Source organism: Capsicum annuum, chromosome 3 (genome assembly GCF_002878395.1).
Source record: "Capsicum annuum cultivar UCD-10X-F1 chromosome 3, UCD10Xv1.1, whole genome shotgun sequence".
NCBI lineage: Eukaryota > Viridiplantae > Streptophyta > Magnoliopsida > Solanales > Solanaceae > Capsicum > Capsicum annuum.
The window spans coordinates 241,469,175-241,474,883 of record NC_061113.1 but is presented as its reverse complement, the minus strand read 5'-3'; the positions used below and the strand labels follow the sequence as shown (position 1 = coordinate 241,474,883).

General features: G+C 40.3%; 1 pseudogene; it reads left to right on the top strand.

Moving 5' to 3' along the window:
• The first annotated feature begins 2,306 nt into the window (after positions 1-2,306).
• LOC124897128 lies at positions 2,307-2,828 on the top strand (annotated as a pseudogene).
• The last annotated feature ends 2,881 nt before the right edge of the window (positions 2,829-5,709 follow it).

Genomic DNA, 5,709 nt, shown 5'->3' with positions numbered 1-5,709 from the left:
AACATGATAAAATAACAACGATACAACAACCTCAAATAAGTACATGAACCAACAAAAGGCACCCCTCCCCCCAACCCTAGCCCTACCAACCAAGCTACACAAAACTCTCCTAACTCCAGCCTATGACTTAACCACATCCCTTAGCCCTCTACCCTAATACTCTTCCTCCAAACCTTCCTATCAAGGGTCATGTCCTCAGTGAGCCGTAATTGCTCCATGTCACGTTTAATTACTTCTGTCCAGTATTTCTTCGGTCTACCCCTACCCCGCTTGAAACCATCCAAGGCCAACCTCTCACACTTACGAACTGGAGCATCCGTGCCCCTTCTCATCACATACCCAAACTATCTCAGCCTCTCTTCACGAATTTTATCCTCTACCGATGCCACTCCCACCTTGTCTCGAATAGCCTCATTCCTAACCCTGTCAGCCTTCATGATACCGCACATCCAATGCAACATCCTCATTTTCGCCACCTTCAACTTCTGGACGTGAGAGTTCTTAATCGGCCAGCACTTCGCGCCATACAACATAGCCGGCCGGACTGCAACTCTGTAGAATTTGCCTTTAACCTTGAGATACACCTTCTTATCGCAAAGAATTTTCGAGGCGAGCCGCCATTTCAACCAACCTTACCCAATACGGTGAGAGACATCCTCGTTAATTTCTCTATTCCCCTGAATCATAGACCCAAGATACTTAAAAAACTATCTTTCTTACACACCACCTGAGACTCCAACTTCACTATCACCTCGTCCTCTTGCCTCGTGTCACTAAACTTACACTCCAAGTACTCCGTCTTCGTCCTACTCAACCTGAAACCTTTAGTTTCCAGGGTTTGTCTCCAAATCTCCAACTTATCATAAACACCTCAACGCGACTCATCAATCAAGACTACATCATCCGCAAAAAGCATACGCCATGGCACCTCACCTTGAATACTCCTTGTCAACACATCCATAACCACGATGAATAAAAATGGACTAAGAGTCGATCCCTGGTGCAATCCAGTCAGGACCAAAAAATGGTCAGAATCCCCTCCCACAGTCCTTACCCGAGTCTTCGCCCCCTCGTACATGTCCCTAATCGAATGAATGTACGTCATAGGGACCCCCCTTATTTCTAAGTATCTCCAAAGAACCTCTCTAGGGACTCTGTCATAAGCTTTTTCCAAGTCAATAAACACCATATAAGGATCCCTCTTCCTCTCTCTATACTGGTCAACCAATCTTCGCACTAGGTGAATTGCCTCAGTTGTCGAGCGACCAGGCATAAAACCAAACTAATTCTCCGAAATAGACACTATCCTCCTCAACCCCCGCTCCATCACCCGCTCCCAAATCTTCATCGTGTGACTCAACAACTTAATACCTCGGTAGTTGTTGTAACTCAGAATATCACCCTTTTTTTATAAAGAGGAATCATCGTGCTCCATTGCCACGCCTCAGGTATCTTAGCAAACTTGAAAATATTGTTGAATAAGTCGGTCGACCACCTTAACCCCGTCCTGCTAGCAAACTTCCAAAAATCCACCAGAATCTTATCGGGCCCTATTGCCCTACCTCTTCGCATCTTGCAAATAGTGTCACTAACCTCCTCCACCTTAAAACGCCGACAAAAATCGAAATCACGAAATTCTTCGGTGTGCTCCAACTCCCCTAATACAATGCCTTTGTCCCCCTCATCATTCAGGAGCTTATGAAAATACGACTGCCATCTTTTCTTAATAAGAACGTCATCTACCAAAACTCTGCCATCCTCCCCCTTAATGCACTTAACCTGGTCCAGATCCTGACCCTTACGCTCCCTGGCTTTTGCAAGCTTAAATAGCCTCTTCTCCCCGTCCTTCTCCTTAAGTCCCTCATATAATCTCTTAAACGCTGCTGTCTTAGCAGCGGTGACTGCTAACTTAGCCTCCTTCCTAAACATGTTATTAATTATTTTTCTTAATCAATATGCAATGTCAAATCGAAATGAGTAAAATGTATGGAGGGAGTACTTTTTTTTTATAATCTATTTAAAAAGTTTTTTGAAATAATATTTAATTTCAATTTTAATTTTTTATATGATATATTTAAGATCATAAAATTAATAAATATTTTAATATATTTAAAATTATTTTAATTTAAAAGATATAATTTTTTTTTAAAAATTAATTTTGTAAACTTCATAGTAAAAATATATCATTTCTTTTTTAAACAAATGAACTTAGAGTAATTTTTAACTTTTCATCAAATTATGATGTCTGCAAAATTAAAATAAGAAAAGAAGTGTTGGGAGGATGAGAAGGCACCGTCCAAAATCAAAGCCCAAGACGAAGCTGCGCGAATGACGAGGCAATGCTACCCATCTTTCCATATGACGCCAACTTCCAACCACTTTCACATCCGTCCTTTTCCTTTCACTTTTGGCCACATCTCCTACGCCCACTTCAACATTACTACTACTACTGTTTCATTTCTTACCTCTCTCAATTTCCGCCCAATAACTTGTTTCCTCTCTGTTTCATCAACCAAATGGCTGATTGGGGACCTGTGTTAATAGCAGTGGTGCTGTTCGTTCTCTTATCCCCGGGGCTGCTGTTCTAGTTACCTGGCCGTGGAAGAGTGGTGGAGTTCGGCGGGATGCAAACGAGCGGCGTCGCCATTTTGGTACATGCTGTTATTTACTTTGGCCTTATTACTATCTTACTTATTGCTGTTGGTGTACATGTCTACACCGGTTAATTATAACTCGGATCTGTAATTTTTATTATGTATGTGCTCTTTAATTCTCTTGTACTTTTTGTTTGGTAATGTTAAATACGTGGTTGGATCTTTGCTTTTTGATTTTCGAATTCGCTCAACAGATTGTAAAAGTTATAGCTAATTTGGTTGTGGTTTATCTTGTATACTTCAACTAATTAGTATTACATTTTATGATATGGTGCATTAGCATTGTATATGAAAGACTAAGTTGTAAGCTGTGCGGATTTTCACTTTTATACCACATTTTTTTCAGGATTCTTCCAAATTATACTATTTTTGAAGAATTCCATACGCATCCCTTGAAATTTTTACGAGTGCGAGCAGCATAATTAACTGGGTAACATCAGTTTAGCTAAAGAAAAGAAAAAATTGATAACCATCTGGAACTCACTAATCGTCGGACTAGTAGAACTCGCTTCAAAATAAAGGATGATTATTTGTGGTTCTCAGTTAGGGAAAGACCTAGAATTAATGCTAAAAAATTAAAATAATTGTATTACAATATATGAATAACTAAAACTTTAGCAGCAATAACATACATATTAGGCTATTAGCAAATGTCTTAGTTCAAAAAAGTATACATCTAAATTGAATTGGGATGAATCTAAAAATAAACGAACTTCCTTCTAAATTGTTGCGTCACTTTTTCAAAAACAAGAGGCAAAGCTTTGGTTGCCTTTCTTCGTCTCGTGCATTATCGCGCCTTGTCGATGTATAGTTGCCTCGCCTTTCTCCTATCACCAAAGGCACTAACGTGGGCGCCTTTAACTACAATACCCTTTCCTAGATCATTTTACTAGATCAAAGGGGACGACAATGTAGAAAGTATCCAGCGGCGACATTTGAGTTTGAAGAGAAATTTCTCCCATCAAAACAATATGAATTGTACTCAAAAGTCATTTGGGTTAAAATGAGTTAGGGTTAGAGTAGGCTAAAAGCAGATCAAAATCAAATTCGTCACTGAAAATTGAGTAAAATATCAAACTTCGTCTCTATCAGAATAAAGATATCTATCGGAAAAGAAAAAGATCACGTTAACATATTTTATAATCTGATGAATTATTTAGTGTTGTATTTAATGAATATTAGGATTTTGAATTATTTAGTGTTGTATTTAATGTATGTTAGGACTTTTTCAGGCCAAAGTCTTGAAAAGGGGTTGTATTTTGTGAAGATTGGGATTTTCTAAGATCAAATTTTATTTCTTTGATTAGCAAAAAAATTAAAGTAATGGAGAATACATTAACGGGGATGGAGGGTGCGTATGTATTATACATTTGGCATAGTGAGACTGGTATTACGGTCTTAAGGTGATATTTAATTCAATTTAAAGTTGTTAGAAGGTATTCTCTCCATTTCTACTTGTCTTTTTCACAAGAAGAGACAATTTTTTTTTTTTTTATATTTTACTCTTTGTATTAATTACTTTTTCTTCAAATTAAAATATAAACATCATTTAAAAGTTTACTCTGGTAAACTAGTCATGTTATTAATTATTTTTCTTAATTAATGTGACATCACAATTTGAGACGGATAATTTGGAACGAAGAAAGTATATACTAATTTTTTTCGTAAAATTAAGAATTTATAGCAAATTGTGCGGATAAATTTAAGGGTGAAATAATGTTCTTTATCCTTGAAAATTGAATATAAAGTAGAAAACAGAGATCAATGCATAAAGACAAAAGTAAGGGCAAAAGAATTTTTTAGCAAGACTGATGCAAACATGCTATTTTGGTCCAGAAACCACTTTTGTCGAACAATGCCTGAAAAATGTTAAAAATTTAGCTGTGTTTTCCCCTGATAGTACCTTTACATGATATAGCGTACGGTTTTTGGGGTGGATCCGGGGTTCGGGTGTGCTGTGGGTCGAAAATCGATCGAGGCATGCCAGGGAGGTTTGGGAATCGTTCCAATGTGGTCCATTTCAATATTCTAGGCCATTTGGATGGTCAAACGGGCAAAACGGTGAGAACAGGACATTTTTGGAACAAATCAGTGTGCTATAGCCCACGATTCCGGGGGTGGGGTCGGGGTTCAGGTGTGCTGTGGGCCAAAAATTGAACGGGGAGTGCCAAAGAGGTTGGGGATCATCCCAGTGTAGTCCGTTTCAATATTCTAGGCCCTTTAGTTGGTCAAACGGGTGAAACGACTTGGACGAGACATTTTTTGGTCAAATCGATATGCTATAGCCCACGATTTTGAGGGTGGGTCCGAGGTTCGGGCTTACTGTGGGTCAAAAATCCACCGGGGCCTGTTAGGGAGGTTGGGGATCATTCCAGTGTGGTCCGTTCCAATATTCTAGGCCATTTGGTTTTTCAAACGGGAGAAACAGCGGGAATGGGACATTTTTTGGTCAAATCGATGTGTTATGACCCACGGTTTTGGGGGTGAGCCCGGGGTCGGGGAGTGCTTTGGGTCTAAAATTGATCGGGGTGTTCCAAGGAGGTTAGGAATAGTCCTAGTGTGGTCCGTTTAAATATTCTAGGCCATTTGGTTGGTCAAACGGGCGGAACGGCACGAACGGAGCGTTTTTGGGCCAAATAGGTGTGCTATAGCCTAGGGTTCCGGGGGTGGGCTCGGGGTCCAGGCGTGCTGTGGGCCAAAAATCGACCGAGGCCTGACAGAGAGGTTGAGGATCATCTAGTGTAATCCGTTTCAATATTCTAGGCTATTTGGTTAGTCAAACGGGCGAAACGGCGCGAACGGGACATTTTTGGGCCAAATCGGTGTGCTATAGCTCACGATTCCGTGGGTGGGCTCGGGGTTCGAGCATATTGTGTGCCAAAAATCAATCGAGGTGTGCCAGAGAGGTTGGGGAACGTCCCAGTGTGATCCGTTTCAATATTCTAGGCCATTTGGTTGTCAAACGGGCGAAATGGGGCGAACGGGGCATTCTTGGGCCAAATCGGTGTGCTATAGCCCACAGTTCTGGGGGTGGGCTAGGGGTACAAGCGTGTTG